Raw genomic sequence first — 24,482 nt, 5'->3', positions numbered from 1 at the left:
CATTTCAAACAGTTAAGTTTCTGACGAGCTACCATTTTAGAGTAAGACAGCTGTAGGTCTTTTGGGAGAAATATTGTTTCCTGTTAACTTTGCAGTTGGTTTTATCTGTGTCTGTTATCTGTGCCTAATGAATGGCAAAGCAGATTTTTTTTACAATCCAAGATAATTTTTACTTTCTCAACGTTCGCCTTACATGTGTATATTTTTTTCTTTCCAACTACCCCCTAACTCACCTCCACTTCCCTTGTTTTCCATACTTTAACATTTTCCTCCACTTTCGGTTTGGTGGAAACCCTGGTGGTGTAGTGGTTAGGACCTACGGCTGTTAACCAAAAGGTTGGCAGTTTGAATCCACTAGGTGCTCCTTGGAAACCCTATGGGGTAGTTCTACTCTGTCCTATAGGTCGCTATGAGTCCAAATTGGTTTTTGTTTTGTTTTGTTTTTGTTTGGTTTAGCTGTAGCTGGGTGAAGGAAGAAAAAAAAAAGACATTCAGACCTGTGGGGGGAAATTTTTTTTAAATGTCTACATCCTGAGCTTTTTTTTTTTTTTTTTGGTTTTTTCTTTCTTCTTAAGTAATTAAAATCAAACGGCAGCGTACCAAAGAGTGATTGGATTCAAATTGCTGACTTAATTCATCTCTTCTCATTTTACTCTCCCATCTTGAGTTTGACTTGGTTCTGTTTAACTTGGAAAAAGAGAAGCTTTTTGTTCGTTGTTTTTTTTTTTTTTTTTTAAAGCTGAGAAATAGCGGGAAGATTAAGAAAAAGCTTGACTGAATCTTCAAAGAAAGTTATTTTGACATTGCATTATCAGGGAACTTTTCTATATGCATATAATTTTGTCTGACAAAATCTTAGCTAGTATCTACTTCAAATCTTTTTGCCTTTAAAAATCTGTCGTGTAAGTTTTGTCTTACGTATCTTCAGAGGTGCTTGAATTGGAATCTTAAATATAATCTAATTTAGCCAAAGACAAAGATAAGAGTAGAAGGAAGAATTTTTTTTTTTTATATTACAGTAGGTTTAACAAAGAAAAATGACTCTCCTGATTCTTTTATTTCTCGGAAACTATGTATTTATTTTGGGAGGCTGGCCAAAGGCTGATGATGGGAGGAGAAAGGTGAGGAGAATTGAGAACGTTGCTGATAACTGGATTACTAAAGAGGATGTATTCTGCGCTTTGGGACATGATGGATATATGTCTGGTGAGCTGTATTTTTGATCATCTGCATTGAGGACAGAACAAAGGTATCTAGCTCTGCTCCTGCCCTGGCTTGTGAAGCCAGAGAAGGTGGTACCTTTCTCTGTTGTACTCAGGGAACGGTGGAGGGAACCGGATGTGGGGATGATACTGCACTTCTAGAGTGACGTGCTGAGTGTGAGGCGCCTTGATCTGAGCGCAAACCGAGCAGGCAAGCAGCAGGACCTCCAGGGAGAGCACTGGGCTGGCATTATGGTAAGTGGAACCCTAGACACAGATACAGTTAACTGGGGGGAGAGTGTCAAAGGAAGATTGCCTAGGGCAAAGTTTTAATCCAAAATCCAAAATGAAAACTAAATATTAAAATCCCACATTTAAATATCGGTTTATTAATCTGTACTCTGCATGGCTATAAAAAGCATTTGAGTGTCTAGCATATGAACTTCTACTTCCCTATTCTGTTTGTCAGAATTGATACATTTTCATTCTGTCTTGGCCAATCTGATAATTGATTAAATCTGTCTGTTCCTAATGAACTGCCCTGAAGATGTTCTGATGTGACCGGAGCTCATTTTTCTTTTTATTTCGCTGCTTTTATTTTTTATTTTACTGCTTCCCATCTTCTAGTACTGCTCCTCAAAAGCAATCTTTTCCTTTTGTAATCTATTTCATTTGGACTTTACCTTCTCGGTTCCTTATAGTATGCTTATTGGGAAATATTTTGATGCATCAATTTTAGACAGTGTCCGCTTACTTTGTGTCCTGAGAAATGCTAAGCTGGCACTTCTAGACTACAGTCCACTTTCTCAGCCCCTCCCTCACTACCCTGGAATAATTATTGTATAATTTCCAGATAAGATGTTATTTGGTATTTACTTTATTATGGTTATATAAATATTGCTTACTGTTACATCAGAAACCCTGGTGGTATAGCGGTTAAGTGCTACAGCTGCTAACCAAAGGGTTGGCAGTTCAAATCCACCAGGCACTCCTTGGAAACTCTATGGGGCAGTTCTACTCTGTCCTGTAGGGTCACTATGAGTCGGAATCTACTCGATGGCAACAGGCTTTTTTTTTTTTTTTACTGTTACATCAAGGTGTGTGATATAATTACATTTTCTTCCTTGTACCTCTTTTTATTTTTCCTGGGATAAACAAATTTTTCTTGTTTTTATATTTTCTTAGTTTGCTCTGTGCATGTTTTGATTTTCCCCTCAACTCTGACAGAATGGTACAATCCCTCTTAATGCAATTTTCCACATAGTCAAATATACCAAGTGATCTGTGGGTTCCATTTTCCTGTCTTTTTTTCTGGAATCTTCTGTCTTCTTACCGTAGTCTGACAGTTGCTCTTCAGTCTTGCTACACATCTGTTAAGAACTGACAATTGTTTGGGGGAATTAGTTTACTTAATGTATTTTCTGCAAATTGCTTCTCATATTCTTTGTTGATTTACCCTTTGGGGTCTTTATATACTCCTATCAGCATTCAGGCACATCTTACCTATTCTGAATCCATTGTTGTAAATATTGGAAACATTTCCCCCAAGCTTTTGATTTATATGATTATTTGTTATTTATTGGTAGCATTGAACCTGTTTAATTTCTTCCATCAGGACATATTTTGCATCATACTTATTGAAAGATTTTTTTAACTCCAATTTAGCGGTCAGCTTTTTTTTTTATCTATATTTTAAGTGTGTTAGTTGTCACCTTTGTATTTGACCTTTTGGTAATGTAATGTTTTGTCATCTGATTGATGGAAGTACTTATTTTTCCTGGAATGGAGAGCCCACAGGGCTTTTTTCAGATTGTCCACCTCAACTCCCTTGATTAAGTGCTGTGCAATTTTAAATGCTCTTCCGAGAAAAGATTTCCATGCCCAAGTGAGTGTGAGAAATGCTAGACAGAATCAGGTTCAGTAAGCAGGGCTACATGCTGCTGGCTCCTTCAGAGTCTCTGCGGAGGTGACAGGTGAGGCCGTTCTGCCAGAACACGTCACCCGCAGAATTTCCCACACGTCTTGTGGGACCTTTGCTCTGGAAGCACACTTGGGCAATGCTGTGTGAACTTTGCCACTCGTTTTCTAAATCCTTAGGCTTTGCTTCGGTAGAGACAGAATGTTGTGGTCATTTTCATCCTAAATGCTAATAATATTTAAATCATCGTATTGGCATACAATAGTGGTTGAGAGTGAGGGTTCTGAGGTCCCCTTGGGTTCAAATCCCCACTCTGCATTTTTAAGTCACTCTTCACATCTTTGTAAATGGAGTTACCACAGAGGGCTGAGTTGACACATGATGGAGGTCTTATGTGCGGTGCCCTCAGCATGGTACCTGGTGTGTAGTCAAACTGACATAAATGTCACAGCCTCTTCTAAGAGTGGGGATTCTGGGAATCTGCTCCCACGGTTTTGGTTGGAGGCTAATAATAACTGAAATGCTCCCATATAGGGTACAAATGAGAAAATCTGATGTCTGAAGTTAGCTTCTCTGATCTCCAAAATGTGACAACATTCTGTCATTTTCTTTCTGAGAAGTTTTTAATTGTTTAACTGATGTTAAACAAATACACGACTGCTAGTTAAGAATATCGATCCTACAGGCAACACTGAGCCCTCCTTGATGACCCCCTCAGTCCCAGCCTTACCTCCATTCCCCTGGGGGAGGGCAGTTTGGTGTATTTACTTCCAGTCTTTCATCCTGTGCATTCATGTGTGTCTTAGTTATAACAGAAGGACCACAGTAGATGGCTTTAACAAAGAGCAATTTATTCTCTCATAGTCTAGTAATCTAGAAGTCTGAATTCACGGTGCCAGCTCTAGAAGAAGTCTTTTTCTCTCTTTCAGCTCTGGGGGTAGGTCCTTGTCATCAATCTCCCACTGGCCTAGGAGCTTCTCAGAGCAGGGACCTTGGGTCCAAAGGACATGCTCCGCTCTCAGCACTTCTTACTTGGTGGCATGAGGTCCCTATCTCTCTGTAGGTTTCTCTTTTCTTTTGTCTCTTGTAAGATAAAAGGTGATAAAAGGTGATGCCGGCCACAACCCAGGGAAACTCCCCTTACATAAGATCAGGGCTGTGACCTGAGAAAAGGTATTGCATCCCACCCTAATCCTCTTTAACATAACCTAATTCTGCCTCATTAGCCACAGGCAGAAATTAGGATTTATAACACATAGGACAATTACATCAGATCACAAAATGGAGGACAGCCACACAATACTGGGAATCATGGCCTAGCCAAGTTGATACACGTTTTGGGGGGACGCTATTCAATCCATGGAAACCCTGGTGGCATAGTGGTTAAGTGCTATGGCTTCTAACCAAAATGCTGGCAGTTCGAATCCACCAGGCCCTACCTGGAAACCCGACGGGTCAGTTCTACTCTGTTCTGTAGAGTCGCTATGAGTCAGAATTGACTTGACGGCAATAGGTTTGGGTTTTTTTTTTTTGGCTTATTCAGTCCATGACAATGTGTGTATATATGTATGTATCCTCAGAAGATCTAATGTTGGGGGGAGGGAAGAGTGTATCTTTAATACCAGTATCATTCTGCAACTTTCTGTTTTTATCAACAAATATTGAGTGGAGGGGGGTTTTCCATGTCAGTGAGCATTGTATTTTATTTCATGCAGTAGAAAATGATAGTTTATTGAGGGACATTTTGATTTTTTTCTATTTTTTGATATGTAATTTCATTGCAATGAATGCACTTTTCATTCTTTGGTCTATGCACTGTTCTGCATGAAGCCGTGAGGATAATCTTTATGTCAAGAAAGAGCTTCAGCCCTGGCCATTCTGCTATTCAGTTTTTTTTTTTAGCAATCAGGTAGTTTATTTTCAAGGGACATAATTAAGGCTTTATTTTTGAATGATGCATTAGGCTCTTGTATCTTTTAAAGCCAGCTCCAGTGCAAGAATTCTCTCTTTGCTCCCCCTGTGGTCTGGCGTAGTTCATCAGTTTGCTCACTGGGTGTTTCTCAGTCATGGAGCTGGCTTTCCTGATGTTCTCGGTATTTCTCAGTTGTGTGCTGGTGTTGGTTTTTGATCCACCCCAGGAGTTAGTCTTCTAAGGCTGTATTTGTTGCTTGACTCTCTTGCAGCATGTTCCCCTTGGGCTAGGAGGGTTAGACATGTACTGAGCAGGATGAGCCAGTAGCCACATGTGGGGCCAGGGCAGGGGCCCCCTGCTCTTCTGGGCTGTGGCCACACCCTGCCTCTCCAAACCGAGCCAAACCCACTGCTCTTCCTTGGAAGCAGACTATTGTTCCTCCTTGGGGGGTGATGGAAGATGAGGAGTTAGAGAGGGCTTGATTGCCTGCTCCTGCGTTGCTCCTCCTCCACCCCAACCCAGATCTCTGTCACTTCCAAGGCCACACACCCTTGGGTCTTTTCCCACTTTCCCAGCAGTCCTCAGCCACCTGCATTTGAGTCTGTGGCTTCATCCTTTCATTTGATCCTATCTTGCTTTGAGTCTCTCAGGGACAGTTTCCAACCCATTCATGGTGTGCCTCCTTATTTTCCCACATGGTTATGGATTTATTTTCAGTGTTACTGTTTTTATAGTTGTTTCTTGTATTTCTGTGCATTTATAGCTGCTACATACACTTGAAGCGGAAGTCTGCCACTTCCTTTTTTTTTTTTTTTAGCAATACCAATCAGCTGATGGTCATAGTTGTGTGAAGGAAGTGACAGTGAGGAGGGAGGAGAAAAGCCTTGCTAGATTTTAGAGTGAAGATGGGTCACAGGGCTTGGTGTGTCCTTCCCCAGATTGACCCAGGCTTCTCTGGTCTCCACTGTTACGCTTGGAGCTGAGCCAGAGGGACTGTAGCTTGTGCAAAAAGTGCGCTACGTTTTGAAGTTCATACTGATTATTAGGAAAACAAAAGTCAAAAATCATAAATTTCTTAGAAGCATATTTAAAAATGTATAGGATTTTAGAGGTGGAAGGAATCTTAGAGATTCAACCTGCTGAAAAACAGCAGAGCCCAGAAAGGTTAAGTCATCTGTCCAATCACTAAATGATGCTGTTCGGATCCTAACTGTTGAATATAGGTGTTCCTGAGTCCAGAATGAGAGTATCTTATCCATTACTTCAGCAAGGAGTAAAAAATGATCTGTATGTTGGGAAGATTTAAAGTCTGATTGATAAGAGCAAGGAAGCTGTAAAAGGCAGATGGAGGGCATGAGTTCAATTTTATACATGTTGATTTCACTCTCTTACTGGTACTTACAGAAAACTTATTTTCTTTATAGCTTTGTATGGACAAACTAAACAAGTTCATTGGGGATTGGAATAAAAATTTCTAAATCAGTGAGAGATTAATATGAAAATATCTGATGCCTTTTGATGTCGCCTCTAAACAGATTAAGCTTGCTTCCAAATTTTGTATCCAGAGTGAACTAGAACAATACAGAGAACTAGTTTGAAAGGCTGCACCGAGCCATAAGCAGTGAGCACAGTGGTCCTGTGCTCATGAGCCCATCACGTCTGTGATTGTACCCCAGCAGCACGGAATTGCTGTCCCCGCATGCAGTGCTGCCACGAGTGTTGCAGACAGGGAAATACAAGTTGTCCTGAAGATCTGAAAGAGAGAGGGGAAAAAGGAAAATTTTGAACTCATTTCCATCTGTCTGTGGAAACTTGGGATGCAGGTGGGATTTTAATGACTCAGTCCAAGAAAGGCAGCTTGGCAATCAGAGAGAAAGGATACACACATTGTAGTAAGAATATGTCGTTGTTAGTGGCCATCCAGTTGGCTCTATCTCACGGTGCCCCCACAGAGAACAGGACCAAGCATTGTCTGGTACTGTGCCATCTTCACAATCATTGGTATTCTCAAGTCCATTCCTGCAGCCACTGTGTACCTTGAGAGTGCCTTCCAACCTAGGGGCTCATCTTCTGGCACCATATCAGACAGTATTCTGTTGTGATCCATAGGTTTTCATTGTCTTATTTTTGGAAGTAGATCACTAGGCTTTTCTTCCTAGTATGGAAGCTCTGTTGAAGCCTCTCTACCATTGGTGACCCTGCTGGTCTTTGAAATGTCAATGGCATAGCTTCCAGCATCATAGCAACATGCAAGTCACCATAGTACAACAAACTGACGGATGGTAGAGAAAGAATACAGCAAAAAGATGTGAGAGGGATGATTTCCCCCAAAGAATTGTTGGTATTCAACAATGTCTGCAAAGATATATGTGCAAAGTGTTCCTTCTAGCTTATTTTTTCTAAGAAAACTCTGGAAACAGTGTTGGCATCTAATGGAGGCATGGTTAAGCATGGCATTGCCTCTTGATGGCCTTTCTGTGCTGATGCGATGAGCACGAGGGAGCACTCTGGTGTCAAGATGGAGAGATGCCTATGCCATCTTAAGTCAACATTGTGTATAGATGGTAATGGAACACTGTGTGTGTAAACACCAAACCAAAAAAAATTAAGCCAGTTAAAATACTTAAGATATACTCTTCTCCCCACTAGATTGGCAAAGCAGCCCTGGTGGTGCAGTGGTTAAGTGCTTGACTGCCAGCCAAAAGGTTGGCAGTTCAAACCCACCAGCCACTCAGTGGGAGAAAGATATGACAGTCTGCTGCTGTAAAGATTACAGCCTTAGAAACACAACAGGCAGTTCTCCTCTGTCCTATAGTTTCGCTATCAGTTGGAATCAACTCAACAGCAATGGGTTGGGTTTGGTTTTGGTTAGATTGGCTATACACACACACACACACACACACACACACACACACACACAAACAAAAACTTATGTGAAGACCCAGGGAAAAATATGAAATAAGTGTAGTACAAAAAAAAGTGTAGTAAGGGTGGACAAATTCTACAACGTCTTAAAGCAAAGCTCCAATGGAGAGTGACACACCAGACCCAAATTACATGTGGATAACTATAAAGGTGGCAATTCAAATCAGTCAGGGTAAGGAAAATGGTTTAATTAATACCCTTGGAAAAATTGGCTGATCATTTGGGAAAAAAATAAAACTTTCCCTTAATACCAAGATGAATTACAGGTTGAACAAAGAATAAAAATCTAACAGTAAAATCATAAGAGTACTGTAAGAAAACTTGGGTGAGTTTTTAAATAATTGTAGAGTGAAGATGACTTTCCTAATCATGATAGAAAACATGAACCTGTAATAATAATAAAAAAAAAGATTGATGAATATGGTTCTCTAAAATTTTAAGCAAGTGAAAAAAACATGTAAGTGAGAAAAAAAAAAAACCTGTGAAACATGTCATCAATGCCTGTGGTAAAGGGCCAATCGCCGTAATATGCCGTGAGTTCTTTCAAAGCACTGAGGAAAAAAAAAAGTCCATAGAAAGGTCAATCAAAGATAAAACAGTTAAAAATGCAAATAAACCAGTAAATTAAAAAATATGCCCCTCTTCTCTGTAATCCGGCACTGATTCAAGGCTTAGCTGTGTGGCAGGGGGAAACCCTTGTGGCGTAGCAGTTAAGAGCTACGTCTGCTAACCAAGAGGTCGGCAGTTCAAATCTACCAGGCTCTCCTTGGAAACTCTATGGGACCTATAGGGTCACTATGAGTCGGAATTGATGGCAACGGGTATTTTTGGGGTTTTACCGTGGCAAGGTGTGGGAAAAGAGACATTCCCCCAGGGGACGCTAGTAGAACAATTTAGCAGTATCTTCACAAATTTGAAATGCGTATGAGCTTTGACTCAAACAGTTTCGCTTTTAGGAACTCTTTACACATAGAAATTGAGAAAAGTGGGAAAATACATATGCATGCAGTAATTCATTACAACATTTTATTTTGTAATAGCAGTTAAAAGGAACACCAAATGCCTATCACTAGGTGGACTGGTTAAACAAACTACAGTGTATGTATACCCTGGAAAAGAGCTGGGCTGCTAACCAAAAGGTTGGTAGTTCGAATGCACCAGCCACTGCTTGGAAACCATATGGGGCAGTTCTACTCTGTCGTATAAGGCCACTGTGAGTCCGAATTGACTTGATAGCAATGGGTATACAGCCTTCTAAAAGATGTAGAATCTTTGAAAGGCCGCGGGGCCTGTGGGACCTGGGGAGCCTTTGGGTCCGGGGCAGACACCGTGGGCTGCCTGTATTGCACGCAAGACCCTGTGCCCAAGGCTGTGGGCAGTGACGTGCAGCAGCAGAGCCAGCTTGGCGTGCAGCAGTTCTCATCCCTGGCAGAAGTGCTCTTCCAAGTCCTAACTGAGCCAAAAGAGGTGGAAAGGTTTCTGGCTCAGCTCTCTGAATTTGCCAGCACCACCACCAATCAGATCATTCTGAAAAGCCTCCTGCTGGTCCCCAATGGTGCCTTGAAGAAGAGTCTCACAGCATTGCAGGTCCTGCCGATTTCATAACTCTGGGTTTTAGTGAGGACAAAGCCACTTACGTTTCTGAAAAGTGGAAGCAGAATTCCCCAACCCTTGCTCTGTGGGTCATGGGTCAGGTTCTGATGTTTAACCAGTTCAGAGATACGGAATGGCAATTTGGAGTGACATCTGGGAGCAGTGAATTGGAGAAAGTGGGAAGTAGTGTTTTACAATTAAAGTTGGTGGTTCAAAAAGGAAACCAAACTGAAAATTTATAGGTAGAGTTAACTTTGTCTCAGTTCTGAAGCCTCCTGAACCAGATGGAGCGAGTCAGAGCCAGCAGGGAGTGTTTCAGCCGATTTCTGTCCACCTGTGTCTCCAGCTGGCCGCCCTGCCCTCCATGGGTGGCTGCTCCGAGAGGCACCTCACTCTCAGGCCTGTCGGGTGCTCATTGTGCCTTGCTTGCATCTTGGGGGTGCAGTAGCAGAGGTTTCTGAAAAACAACAAGATTCAGTGCCTAAAGAGGCCTCCACAATCACCCTGTGAACTCTTCACTAAGGAACCACCACCTGTCTTCCCAGACAATTTTTAAGGTATTCAAACAGCTTCAGGGGAGAAAATGAATTCAGTTGCCTCTGCATCAAAGCTCCAGGATAAACAAACGGTGCCGTGGCTCAGGATACACGCAGACCGCCCTTTCCCTGTCACGGGTTGAACTGTGTGCCCCCGAGGTATGTTTCAACTTTGTTAGGCCGTGATTCCCGGTATTATGTGACTGTCCGCCATTTTGTCATCTGATATGATTTCCCTGTGTGTTGTAAGTCCTATCACTATGATGTTAATGATATGGATTAATGACAGTTATATTGATGAGATCTATAAGATTAGATTGTGTCTTAAGCCAATCTCTTTTGAGATATAAAAGACAGAAGCAATCAGAGAGACATGGGAACCTCATACCACCAAGAAAATAATGCCGGGAGCAGAGTGTCCTTTGAGCCCAGGGTTCCTGTGCTGAAAACCTCCTAGACCAAGGGAAGACTGATGACAATTGTCCTCCAGAGCCAACAGAGAGAGAAAGCCTTGCCTAGAGCTGACGCCCTGAATTTGGACTAGCAGCCTACTAGAAAGTGAAAGAATGAATTTATCTTCGTTAAAGCCATCCACTTGTGGTATCTGTTACAGCAGCACTAGGTGATTAAGACATCCCTCAAAAGCAAGAGCTCATTTGTGGCTGAACAAGAGGCAGACTATAGGAATGACACCTGTGGAGAGCCCCCAAGGCTTTCTGTGCACTCTGTTTGTGGTGGTGGTGCAATGCTGATCAGTTTGTAATGGGTCGTTGTGTACAAATATGTGATTGGTCTTCTCTGGAAAGAAATGAGGCTAAACTCTGCCCCTGGTTCTGCTTTTGCCCCATTGTGTTGTAATAAGGAGGGCCTTTTGAGGCTATTTTTTTTTTTTTGAGGCTATTTTAGCTTGTTTTAGTTGTAGCTGACCTCCTCTGTTGGTTAGACGATGAATAAAAAAGGTTCTGAAGAAGAAGAAGAAAAAAAAAATGAGAATCTTTGTATACCGATATAGAAAGATGTCCAAGTTACATTCAGTGAGAGAAAAAAAAAGATGTAGTGTATCATATATAATTCATAAAACAACATACATGCACATGATGATGTAAGCTGCATGAAATTGTCATCTGCTACATATAGGTGGGAGTACATATGCACGATCAGAATGCCCCTTAGAAGCAAGGATGGCGAGGCTATGTCTCACATACTTTGGACGTGTTATCAGGAGGGCTGAGCCCCTGGAGAAGGACATCATACTTGTAGAGGGTCAGCAAAAAAGAGGAAGACCCTCAATGAATGGCTGCAACAATGGGTTAAGCACAGCAACAATTGTGAGGATGGCGCAGGACTGGGCAGTATTTTTTTTCTGTTGTGCATAGGGTTGCTGTGAGTCAGAACTGACTTGATGGCACCTAACAACAAAAACAACCCGTATGTGTGTGTAAATACGGAGAGTGATCTGGAAGCATATGCACCAAACTATGAATACCAGTTACCTGGGGAGGGAAGTAGAACTGGTTAGGAGGAAAGTGATGTTTAACATTTTTAAACTTCATACCTCTATATTACTTGCCATTTTTACAATGATCATGATTGTGTGTGTTTTAATCTAGAAAAATAATTATAAAATTAGAAAGTTTGCTGGGGAAAAAACGGGGGAGGGGAGAGTAGGAGGTGACCAGGAAGAGGACTACGTTTAGAAACACAGTATTGTGAATGTTGGGACCATCAGTCTGCACAGGAGGAGTTAGGCTCAGAGAGATTATGTGGCCTGCCCGGCGTTGCACAGCCTGGTTCTCTAACATGACTGCATACCCTATCACGGTTGATGCCAGGCCCACCTTCAAAGACACTGATGGGATGTGGCCTATGGCTGCCCTTGGAATTATTTTTTAAGTCTTCTCCTCCCACCTCACTCCCACCAAGTGCAGCAGCCAAGGTTGAGAAGTGCCGTTTTTGAACTTGTTAGTAGGATTTTGTAGCATGCAAGCACATCTTTTAAGGCTGATGAAGTCTCCACCAAATTGCAGTTTATCGGTCTGCTGGACATAACGACAGCTGTGTGTGCTTTTGATCGAAAACCCTCTGGAAACGTGGGAGTAATCCCTTCCCACCTGATGTACGTGTGCGTGTGTGTGTGTGAGAGAGAGAGATAGAGAGACCATGCACACTTATGTTTTTGCTGAGAATACGCCATTCCAGGGAACTTAAACTCTTCCATGGTACTTGTATTCATCAGGTAGGTACCATTTGCCATCAAGTTGACTCTGACTCATGGCAACCCCGCTTGTGTCAGAATAGAACTGTGCTCCATAGGGTTTTCGATGGCTGATTTTTCACAAGTAGATCACCAGGCCTTTCTTCTGAGGTGCATCTGGGTGGACTCGAACTGCCAGCCTTTCAGTTAACAGCCGAAGCTGAGCGCATTAACCATTTGCACCACCCAGGGACTCCGTAGGGTCTGTACATCTGTGGAAGTCTAGGAAGGAAGGTGTTGCGTAAGGAAGGGCAATGCATTCTTAGCACATTGCTGTAACACTGCAGGTGGTGAGTTCATGTAACACAGTTCTCAGAAAGAGAATGTGCGGCCTGGTGTGGTGTAGAAATTCACCCACAGCATTTTCTACACAAGATAATTTGAATTGCTTCCATCTGTAAGGCTTTTTTTTTGGTCATTATTCTAAGTTCATTTTACTTATTTTCTTGTCGTTCAGCCCAGCTTGTTATCTGCCTATTTCGTGTGAAATGTTTTTTTTTTTTTTTTTTTTTTTTTTTCTCATGAGGAGAAGGTAAATAATCTCGCTCCTGGTTAAGAGCTTGGGCCTTGGTTTCTTGAGTCAGTGGCTTGATTGCTGTGGCTCACAGGCTGCAGCAGATGGCAATTTGAAGGGCTGCTGCCATCAGAGGCCGTTTGAGACAGTCCGCTGCTGTGATTGCCTCTTCCTAACCATACCCATCCAGGTACAGTGTGTAAATGCTGGGTCCTACTCACACTGGAGAGCCCCAAGGACATGCATTGGGTGTTCACGGTCTGTTATAAAATTTCTAGGACCACAGTTTAGACCTGCAAATATCCAGTTCTAAGAAAAGGCTTCAACTTTAAAGTTACTTTCTGGAGTAACTTGTGTGGTTAGCAGAGGTCTGTGTATGTAAACACCAAACAAAGCAAGTTAAAATAGTTAAGATATACCATTCGCTTGAAACTACTTAGGCCCTTGCTACCACATCAACAGCCATGGAAGCAGCAGTCGAGAAATCAAAGATACATTGCATTGGGTAAATCTGCTGCAAAGGACCTCTTTAAAGTGTTGAAGAGCAAAGACGTCACCTTGAAGACTAAGGTGCGCCTGACCCAAGCCATGGTATTTTCAATCACATCATATGCATGTGAAAGCTAGACAATGAACAAGGAAGACAGGAGAACTGACGCCTTTAAATTGTGGTGTTGGCGAAGAATATTGAGTATACCGTGGACTGCCAAAAGAACGAACAAATCTGTCTTAAAAGAAGTACAACCAGGACGCTCCTTAGAAGTATGGAGGGCGAGACTGCGTCTTACATACTTTGGACATGTTGTCAGGAGGGATCAGTCCCTGGAGAAGGACGTCATGCTTGGCAGAGTACAGGGTCAGCGGAAAAGAGGAAGACCCTCAGCGAGGTGGATCGACACAGTGGCTGCAACAATGAGCTCAAGCATAACGACGATTGTAAGGATGGTGCAGGACCAGGCAGTGTTTTGTTCTGTTGTGCGTGGGGTCGCTACGAGTCAGAACTGACTCGATGGTACCTAACAACAACAACAAGAGCATCTTCAAAATGAGGACAAACGTACTTGCCTTTCAGGTTGTTGTTGAGCTCAGAGGTACTCTCTGCAAAGACTGGCTTGCCATGAACAGATCTTCTGCAAAATGTTAATGGTTGGGGGCAAGAAATCAAAGATAGATAAAAAATTATTATTATTATTATTATTATTATTATTTTTTTTTGGAAAGGGGTCTTATAGGGCAAAATGATTTTAGACACTTTAGGGGAGAATCATAGAGGCAGAGGGTCTCTTGACTTTTGACACAAACCGTCTGTTATAGCCAAACATTGTGTTCAGGAACCCTGCTGGCTTTTAATGACTACACCTGTTGTTGTTATCGCCTGCCATCCAGCCGGCCCCTGACTCCCAACGGAAGCAAAGGCTTCGCAGTCCTGTGCTGTGCCCATGATGAGTTGTAGATGGAGCCGCTGTAATCCCTAGGGTTTTCACTGACAGTTTTTCCAAAGTGGACCTTCAGCCCTTTCTTCCTAATCCATCTTAGTCTGGAAGGTTCACTGAAACCTTTTCAGCACCACAGCAATACGCTAAGCCTCCATGGACAGACAAATGGCATCTGCGCATGAGGTATGTTGGCCAGGAACTGAACCCAGGCCTCCCATGTTTGTTGTTGTTAGGTGTCGTCGAGTCAGTTCCAACTCACAGCGATCCTATCTACCACAGAACGAAACACTGCCCGGTCCTGCGCCATCCTTACAATCATTGTTATGCTTAAACCCATTGTTGCAGCCACTGTGTCAGCCTGTCTCGTTGAGGGTCTTCCTCTTTTCTGCTGACCCTGTACTTTACCAAGCATGATGTCCTTCTCCAGGGACTGATCCCTCCTGACAACATGTCCAAAGTATGTAAGACGTAGCCTCACCATCCTTGCTTCTAAGGAGCTTTCTGGTTGTACTTCTTCCAAGACAGATTTCTTCATTCTTTTGGCAGTCCATGGTATATTCAACATTCTTCGCCAACACCACAATTCAAAGGCGTCATTTCTTCTTAGGTCTTCCTTATTCATTGTCCAGCTTTCGTGTACATATGATACAATTGAAAATACTATGGGTTGGGTCAGGCGCACCTTAGTTTTTAAGGTGACATCTTTGCTTTTCAACACCAAAGAGGTCTTTTACAGCAGATTTGCCCAACGCAGTGCGTCTCTTGATTTCTCGACTGCTGCTTCCATGGCTGTTGATTGTGGATCCAAGTAAAATGAAATCCTTGACAACTTCAGTCTTCTCTCCGTTTATCATGATGTTGCTTATTGGTCCAGTTGTGAGGATTTTTATTTTCCTGATGGTGAGGTGTAATCCATACTGAAGGCTGTGGTCTTTGATCTTCATTAGTAAGTGCTTCAAGTCCTCTTCACTTTCAACAAGCAGGGTTGTGTCATCTGCTTAAGGCAGGTTGTTAATGAGTCTTCCTCCAATTCTGATGCCCCATTCTTCTTCATACAGTCCAGTATCTCGGATTATTTGCACAGCATACAGATTGAATAGGTATGGTGAAAGGATACAACCCTGAAGCACCTTTCCTGACTTTAAACCATGCAGTATCCCCTTGTTCTGTTCGATCAGCTGCCTCTTGATGTATGTAAAAGTTCCTCAAGAGCACAATTAAGTGTTCTGGAATTCCCATTCTTCTCAGTGTTATCCATAGTTTGTTATGATCCACACAGTCGAATGCCTTTGCATAGTCAATAAAACACAGGTAAACATCCTTCTGGTATTCTGTGCTTTCAGCCAGGATCCATCTGACATCAGCAATGATATCCCTGGTTCCACATCCTCTTCTGAAACTGGCCTGAATTTCTGGCAGTTCCCTGTGGGTATACCGCTGCAGCCACTTTTACTCTCGTGTGATATTAATGATATTGTTCGATAATTTCCACATTCAGTTGGATCACCTTTCTTGCAAAAGGGCATACATATGGATCTCTTCTAACATTTTAATGTTTCAGATATATAGTAAGCTCAGGGTGGGCACCACTTACCCCTCTACCTCTGGCACAGTGGCCCAGGTGTGGACGAAAGGCCTTCCCCCCTTGCTTTCCTGCCAAGCATCTAAGACTGTGCTATCAGTACATAGCCACTAGCCATATATGGCCATTTATTTATTTTATTTTATCATGGTGAAATATATATAACAAATTATTTGCCACCTCATCCATTTTTATGTGTACAATTCAGTGACATTAATTACATTCACTAAGTAATGTGGCCAGTCATATTAAATAGTTAAATACATTTAAATTAGTTAAATGAAATTTAAATTTCAGTTCTTAGTCACAATAGCCACATTTCAGGTGCTACTAGCCACACGTGGCTCGTGGCTCTGTCTTAGACAGAGAAGAACAAACATTTCTGCCACCATAGCAGGGTCTGCTGGACAGTGTGGACGTCAGAGATGCACATGTATGCAATGTTATACGGGAGCCGCGTGTGGCTCTTCCCCTCAGGAGCCAAGGCAGGAGACAATCAGCTTTTACCTTTCATAATTCTTACTGCCGACTTGGGTATTAGGAAACCCTGGTGGTGTAGTGGTTCAGTGCTATGGCTGCTAACCAATAGGTTGACAGTTCAAATCCACCAGGCATGACCTGGAAACTCTACGGAGCAGTTCTGCTGTGTCCTACACGGTTACTATGAGTAGAAAATGACTCGACAGCGATGGGTTTCTCAGGTGGTAAATGTATTCTAACATTGCATTTTTCCATGTTAACCCCAGGTGGCTCCCAATTCCTTTATGAGAATCTGATACTAGGAATTGATGGCCAGCACCCAACCCCCCTTAGATGAGACCCCGGGTCTTGTCCACAGGGACCTGGCCTGGTCCTTTAAACCTCAACACAGTTTCATCTCAGGAATCAACACCACCCATTCCTCCCAACACACACACCCTGTTAGGCCATGAGTTTTCTAGTCTAGCTTAATTCCAGGGTTACTAGTGAGCAACTCAGAAACTGAAATTGTCCCCAGTTGTTGTGTTGCTATACAATAGTCTTCTGAATGTGAACCCAGTTGTGGAGAAAGTTACTAATTAATGCATCCTTGGGCTAAGCAGTTAAGACCTCAGCTGCTAATCAAAAGGTTGGCAGTTAGAATCCACCAGCCCCTTACTGGAACCTCTATGGGGCAGTTCTACTCTGTCCTGTAGGGTCACTGTGAATCAGAATCAACTTGATGGCAATGGCTTTAGTTTGGTTTGGTTTTGGGTTAAGCTGTGGGCCCTGGTGGTGCCATGGTTAAAGCACTCAGCTGCTAACCAAAGGTCAGCAGCTCAAATCCACTAGCCTCTCCTTGGAAACCCTATGGGGCAGTTCTCTGTCCTATAGGGTCACTATGAGTCGGAATTGACTCTATGGCAATGGGTTTGGTTTTGGATTAAGCAGTGGGCCCTGGTGGCTGAGTGGTTAAAACTCTCAGTTGCTAAGCTAAAGGTCGGCAGTTCAAAACCCACCAGCCGACCTGCAGAAGAAAGATGTGGCAGTCTGCTTCTGTAAAGATTTGCAGTCTTGGAAACCCTGTGGGGCAGTTCTCTGTAATATAGGGTTACTATAAGTTGGAATCAACTCGACGACAGTGGGTTTGATTTTTTGGTTTTGGGGTTAAGCATACTTGATTCGGTATAGTTTCTAAAAGAATAGACTAAATTTTTGTTGAAGAGCAGTTTGAGGTAATGGAGAAAATCTTAGTGTTTATTAAATTCTCTTCCATTAAAAAATTCCAACGTCGGTTTTTCAAAACTTTTGGAATCTAAGGTTTTTGTTTTGTTTTACATTTTGAAAGGAAGGTTTGAAGAGCGAGCGTGTTCCTCGTTAAGGTAACATGAAGAAAACGCTGCTGATTGAGTGACCGTGTTCTGTACTTTCAGAGAAAACAGTAGATTTATTTCTGTAACTGGGTACCATTTGATCAAGTCAAGCCTCTAAAAGCAGTTAGGCTGGTGGGGGTAATGGGTGGCACGGTGGTAGAATCCTCATCTTTCGTGTAGGAAGCCTGGCCTTGAATCCTGGCCGGTGCATTTCATGCTCAGCTACCACCCTTCAGTCAGTGGAGACTTGCGTGTCACTGTGACGCTGACCAGGTGGCAGTAAAGTGTCCTGACTAAGACAACTAGGAAGAAAGGCCTGGTAGTCTACTTCTGAAAATCAGCCTATGAAAACCCTGTGGATCCAAATGGTTTGATGTGGGGACGGCACAGTCCCAGGCAGCTTTTCATCATGTCATGCATGGGATCCCTAGAAGTCAGGGCCGTCCTCCATGGCAGCTAACAACAGCAAGAGCAATTGGAGATACTTGAGATGGGCTGACACACAGGCGTATCCTATAAGAGGTGACACCTGAAGAGACTCCGTTAGAGAAAACGGAACTGTTCTGCTGTGCAGGGGCCTCCGGGGGGGGCCCTTCCAAGTTGTGCTCCTGCCACTGTCTCCTACATTCTCTGTGCCTGGGCGAGAGACGTGCAATTTGCCTGTCTATGAAATTCCCATGCTGCTTGATTTCAGTAGTGATAACATACCACAAAACAAGTCATTCTGGAGGTTTCGTGAATTACAGGACTTCCTCTCATGCTGCAGCCTGGCATCAGGAAGTGAAGCAACCCAAGTGCTCTTCCTAGAGCCAACTCCATTCCTGTAACTGGCACTCACACCCTACTCACCAAGAAGGGCACAGGCTCTAGGTTCTTTTACGGCATCAATTGTGTTAACATTTACATGTCTAAAAATCAGTGGGGGGAATTTATTTAACTAAAAATGTTTTCCTGCATGATGCCTTTACTATGACATCTTTAAAATTTTGTGTAAATTTTGTAATGATTTGCCGCCTGTTTTACTTTCCCCAGCCCTTCAATTTGGGAGCTCATGTTGCGGCTCACTGCAGTGGCCAGCTCTGTGTGAATCAGTTTTGAACCCCATGACCTTTAATAGAGAGGGAACAACTCCAGATCAGTGATTCTCTATTTTGGCTGCACGCAAGAATCACATGAGCACTCAGAACAAAACAAAAACTAATACCTGGGCCCAGCCCTGGAGATTCTGAGTCCATTTGCCTTGACTGGGGCTCTGTGTTAGCTGTACTTTAAAAAGAGCACCCAGGTTATCTAACGTGCAGCCTGAGTTGAGAATCACTGTTCCGGCCTACAGCTTTACTTTATGTTGTTGTTAGTTGAACTTACTAGTGAAGGCAGTAGCTCTTAAGATCTCCTGTGTGTAAGAAGTACCTGATTCAGCAGGTTTGTGGTCAGCTCAGGAGTCTGCATTTTTAATAAGCATCTGGGGTGATTTTTGAAGGTGTGATAGCCCAACTTCTGTCCTGATTCTTGATAGAGACGTCCGTACCTTCCTAACTTCCATATTAATTTTAGTCTAAATTCTAAAACGACTAGGATTGTATACTCAACCACTGCCAGTCCTGAAGCCTAGTTTGAGCACGTGTTGCTGGGTTGGACACATTCTTTACCTCTGAGGACTGCATGGTCATTGCTCCTCTGTCTTCTGGCTTTTAGTGTTGCTGAGAAGCCTAAATTAGCCCAGTAATTTACTTTTCCTTTATAGGTGCCTGGATAAGATGCTCTTTTTCAAAAAATTTATTTTATGTTGTTGAGAATACGCACAGCAGAACAGACACCAATTCAACAATTGCTACATGTACAATTTAGTGACACTGATTACGTACTCCAAGTTGTGCAACCCTTTTCACCTGCCTTTTCTGAATTGTTACTCCCCCATTAACATAAACTCACCATCCCCTAATAATCTTTTGAGTTGCTGTTACCGAGTTGATCCCACACAGATAGTTGTTAAAAGAGCACAATGCTCAAGGCAGACATTCTTAGCTAGTCAAGCTAAGAAACTATTGTTTGGTTTTAAAAAGACTTCAGGGAATATTTTTGGTTTAAGGTTTAAAGATTATCTCAGGTCAATAATTTCGGGGGTTTAATCAGCCTACATGGCTCCAGAAATTCTGAGTTTCTTGAGAATTTGAAATTCTGTTCTTCATTTTCCTCCTTTTGATCAGGAATCTTCTGTAAAATCTTTGAGCAAAACATTCAGTAATAGTAGCTGGGCAATATCCAGTTCTTCTGGTCTCATGCCAAAGAAGGCAGTTGTTCATGGAGGTGATTAGCCACACATTCCATCTCTCCTCCTGTTCCTGACTCTCCTTCTTCCTCTGTGGCTGCAGGCAAATAGAGACCAAATTGCATTTATTAAGGGTAGGGTTGCACAGCGGATTAATATAGTTGTTGTGAATAAGTTGTATACCTGTAAAAAGTTGAACTGACAAAAGTTGTGGGAGAGACATGTATTTACAATAATAACAACAAAAAGGAGCAGCTTCTGAGACTGCTTTTATATAATCAAATACCTTATGTGACTTTGTTTCTTAGTTTGGAGATTTAGGGTCATGATTTCATGGGACATCCCAGTTAATTGGCCTAGTATTTTTAGTGCTTCTGTTCTACCTCCTAGTTCATTATGTAGAGCTTGCAAGTGACCAGCCAAGGTATAATTATGTCTCTTTCCCTGGAGCAACAGAAGAAGGAGAGTCAGGAATAGGAGAGGAAATGGAATGTGTGGGTAATATGCTCTTTTAGTCATTGAATACATGCTCTATTTCTAGAAATCAAATAATTGTTCCACTCCTGTATTTGAATTCTCTACTTCAGGGATGTCAATATTACCTATTTTGGGTCTTCTTTGTCTTTCTAGTATTTATCTCTTGAATTCTTTTAACTCTGTTAATTTCTATATTATTTTTCTCAAATATTCTAGCCTGTCCTCCTTGGAAACCTCGTAGGGCAGTTCTACTCTGTCCTATAGGGTTGCTATGAGTTGGAATTGATGTGACAGCAATGGGTTTGGTTTGGTTTTGGTTGGTGTAGACTCCCAAGCTCTGCAGCTTTGTCTGAGGTCTATAGCAGCCCTGGCCTTTCCTCATGGTCTTTCCTGAGGGTCTCCATGCCCCCAAGGTAAGCTCTGCTGTTGGTCCCTGTTCAGAGTGAGAGGTGTCTACTACTTCTGTTGTATCTCTCTTGTTCTCCCTGTTGTGGGATGATTCAGAGAGAAGGGGGTAGTGATACCTTTATTTTAAACCCAGGCTATCTGATGTCTTGACAATTATCCTACACGGCTGCTTATGGTGTTTGGCATTTCTGTTTAGCAGTTAAGTTTCTGCAGGGACAGTAAAAACTAGGAAATAAGAAGAAAGTAGCTTCAGAATGACCAAAGAAAGTTCAGGAGACACTCTTCATCTCTGCTAGCCTTCCTGATTCCCACGGCTGACCAGTGCCAATTTTCTCTTCTTGGTGGGCTTTTCTGTCCATTACACACGTTAATTTTTTGAGCACTTCCTATGTGTCAGGAGAAGCATTAAGTGTTAGGGTTGGGCAGTGATCCAGACTCATCCTGCACTTAGGTTGTGTACAGTTAGGTTAAAAGAAATAGGAGCCTGGCGCTAGGCCTGGACCACAAGAGTAGCCTCATGTATTCTTCACTGTAACCATTAAAAAAAAAAAAAAAAATTAAAAAAAATACAGGAAGTCCAACACCACTCACAGTTAACAAATGTCGACATCTTACCATTTTTGCCTCCTCCCCACTCCAAGAAGAAGAAGATCATTACAAATCAAGTTTAAGCTACAACCCTTTCTATGCATGGGGAAATTGAGAGTAATTTGCCCAAGGCCAGGCAACTGGTTAACAACAGGGCTGAGATTGGAGCTTAGGTCTCTGTGGAAGCAAAGGGAGCTCTCTTATCTAGGCTGCCATACTGCCTTCTATTAATTAGGTCCTGTCTGCTGAGCAGCTCATAGTTAGCAAATACTAGCACCTATTATAGTAAACTGGACAGGTCTTTTTCACATGCTATGGACAAATTTTTGATTTACATAAATAAAATACAATCTGTTTCTGAGGGTGGCAGGAAACATTCCGTTGGGGAACCAAACAAAAACAGAGATGTGTGTGATTATCAGGAGCTGAGATTAGTTTAGACAAGAGTTTCCCAGATATTAGTATCTATTCACTCTTGTATTGAATTTTATAGTAGCCTGTACTTTCCCATTTGGTATAGTTGTGACCATCAGTTCCTCTTGTGAATAATCTAGAAGTCACTCTAAATAGAAAAAAAAAAAAAAAGAAACTAAGAGTCAGTCGTTGTTGATAGGTGCCATCGAATCAGTTCCCACCCAAAGCAACCCTGTGTACAACGGAATGAAACACTGCCCGGTCCTGCACCATCATCACGATGGTTGTTATGCTTGAGCCCATTGTTGCAGTCACTGTGCCAGTCAATTGTCAAGAGTCAATTAGAATTCTTGTGTCAGATAATATATTTTGTTTCTCTTATTTACAAAGCAGGGAAATAATTTTTAAAATCAAATTACATTTGACTGTCTTTGTAAGAGACATGATTTTGAATCCAATGAACTATTTTATAATATGGTGAAACTCTCTTAGCCTTGTGTTTTATATTAACTCATTAAATGGGTAGCTTTTTTCTTTTAATCGTGCTTTAAGTGAAAGTTTAAATTCAAGTCAGTTTCTCATACAAAAACTTATACACACATTGTTATGTGACCCTAGTTGCTCTCCCTATAACGTGACAGCACACTCTCTACCCTCTATTTCCCATGTCTCTTCAACCAGCTCTTGCCCCCATCTGCTTTCTCATCTCGCCTCCAGATAGGAGCTGCCTACATAGTCTCATGTGTCTACATGAGCCGAGAATCTCACTCCTCACCAGTATCATTTTATGTCTTATAGTCCAGTCTATTCTTTGTCTGAAGAGTTGGCTTCAGGAATGGTTTTAGCTTTGAGGTAACAGAGAGTCCAGGTGCCATTCCCTCTGGGGTCCCTGCAGTCTCAGTCAGACCATTAAGTCTGGTCTTTTTTTTTTTTTTTAGTCAATCACCCAATTTTATCAGATCTTAATATTCTGTCACACTTGCTTTATATTCCATGATCTTTTTTTTTTTATTGTGCTTTAAGTGAAAGTTTGCAGTTCAAGTCAGTTTCTCATACAAAAACTTATACACATTGTTATGTAACCCTAGCTGCTGTCACTGTAATGTGACAGCACACTCCTCCTCTCCACTCTGTATTTCCCATGTCCATTCAACCAGCTCCTGTCCCCCTCTGCCTTCTCATCTCACCCATGGACAGGAACTGCCCACAGTCTCATGAGTCTACTTGAGCTTAGAAGCACACTCCTCACCAGTATCAATTTGCGTCTTATAGTGCAGTCTAATCTTTGTCTGAAGAGTTGGCTTCGGGAATGGTTTTAGCTTTGGGCTAACAGAGAGTCCGGGGGCCATGACCTCTGGGGTCCCTCCAGTCTCAGTCAGACCATTAAGTCTGGTCTTTTTACTAGAATTTGAGGTCTACAACACACTTTTCTCCTGGTCCATCAGGGATTCTCCGTTGTGTTCCCTGTCAGGTCAGTCATTGGTGGTAGCTGGGCACCACCTAGTTCTTCTGGTCTCAGGCTGATGGAGTCTCTGGTTTATGTGGCCCTTTCTGTCTCTTGGGCCCATATTTTCATTGTGTCCTTGGTGTTCTTCATTCTCCTTTGCTGCAGGTGGGTTGAAACCAGTTGATGCATCTTATATGGCCACTTGCTAGTTTTTAAGACCTCAGATGCCACTCACCAAAGTGGGATGCAGAACATTTTCATAATACACTTTGTTGTGCCTACTGACCTAGATGTCTCCTGAAACCATGGTTCCCAGACCCCCACCCCTGCTACTCTGTCCCTCGAAGTATTTGGTTGTTTTCAGGAAACTTCTTAGCTTTTGGTTTAATCCAGCTCTGCTGACTTCCCCTGTATTATGTGTTGTCCTTCCCTTCACTTAAAATAGTTTTTATCTACTATCTAATTAGTGAATATTCCTCTCCCTCCCTCCCCACCCTTGTAACCATCAAAGAATGTTTTCTTCTGTGTTTAAACCTTTTCTTAAGTTCTTATAATAGTGGTCTCATACAATATTTGTCCTTTTGCAACTGACTAATTTCTATCAGCATAATACCTTCCAGATTCTTCCATTTATAAGATGTTTCATGGATTCATCGTTGTTCTTTATCATTGCATAGTATTCCATTGTGTGAATATACCATAATTTGTTGATCCATTCATCCGTTGGTGGGCATCTTGGTTGTTTCCATCTTTTTGCTATTGTAAACAGTGCTGCAATGAACATGGGCGTGCCTATATCTGTTAAGTGAAGGCTCTTATTTCTCTAGGATGTATTCTAAGAAATAGAATTGCTGGGTCATATGGTACTTCTTTATCTAGCTTTCTAAGGAAGTGCCAAATCGATTTCCAAAGTGGTTGTACCATTTTATATTCCCACCAGCAGTGTATAAGTGTTTCAGCCTTCCACAACCTCTTCAACATTTATGTTTTTTGGATTAATGCCAGCCTTGTTGGGGTGAGATGGTATATCATTGTAGTTTGAATTTGCATTTCTGTAATGGCTAATGATCATGAGCATTTCCACATAAAATGCTGCCTGAATGTCTTCTTTGGTGAAGTGCCTGTTCATATCCTTTGTAAATGGGCAGATTTTTATTGAGCTCATTTTATGTGCC

General features: G+C 42.2%; 1 protein-coding gene and 1 pseudogene across 1 annotated transcript in view; both read left to right on the top strand.

Annotated features, from left to right (window-relative positions):
- Positions 1 to 24,482, top strand: part of SYK (spleen associated tyrosine kinase) — a 128,940-nt gene that overhangs the window by 5,089 nt on the left and 99,369 nt on the right. The gene's annotated exons all lie outside the window — the stretch shown is intronic.
- On the top strand, positions 6,933 to 12,794 carry LOC126082521 (COMM domain-containing protein 7-like; annotated as a pseudogene).

This window comes from Elephas maximus, chromosome 9 (genome assembly GCF_024166365.1).
Source record: "Elephas maximus indicus isolate mEleMax1 chromosome 9, mEleMax1 primary haplotype, whole genome shotgun sequence".
NCBI classification, from domain to species: Eukaryota; Metazoa; Chordata; class Mammalia; order Proboscidea; family Elephantidae; genus Elephas; species Elephas maximus.
The sequence above is the reverse complement of the archived record's forward strand: the minus strand, read 5'-3'. Positions and strand labels throughout refer to the sequence as shown.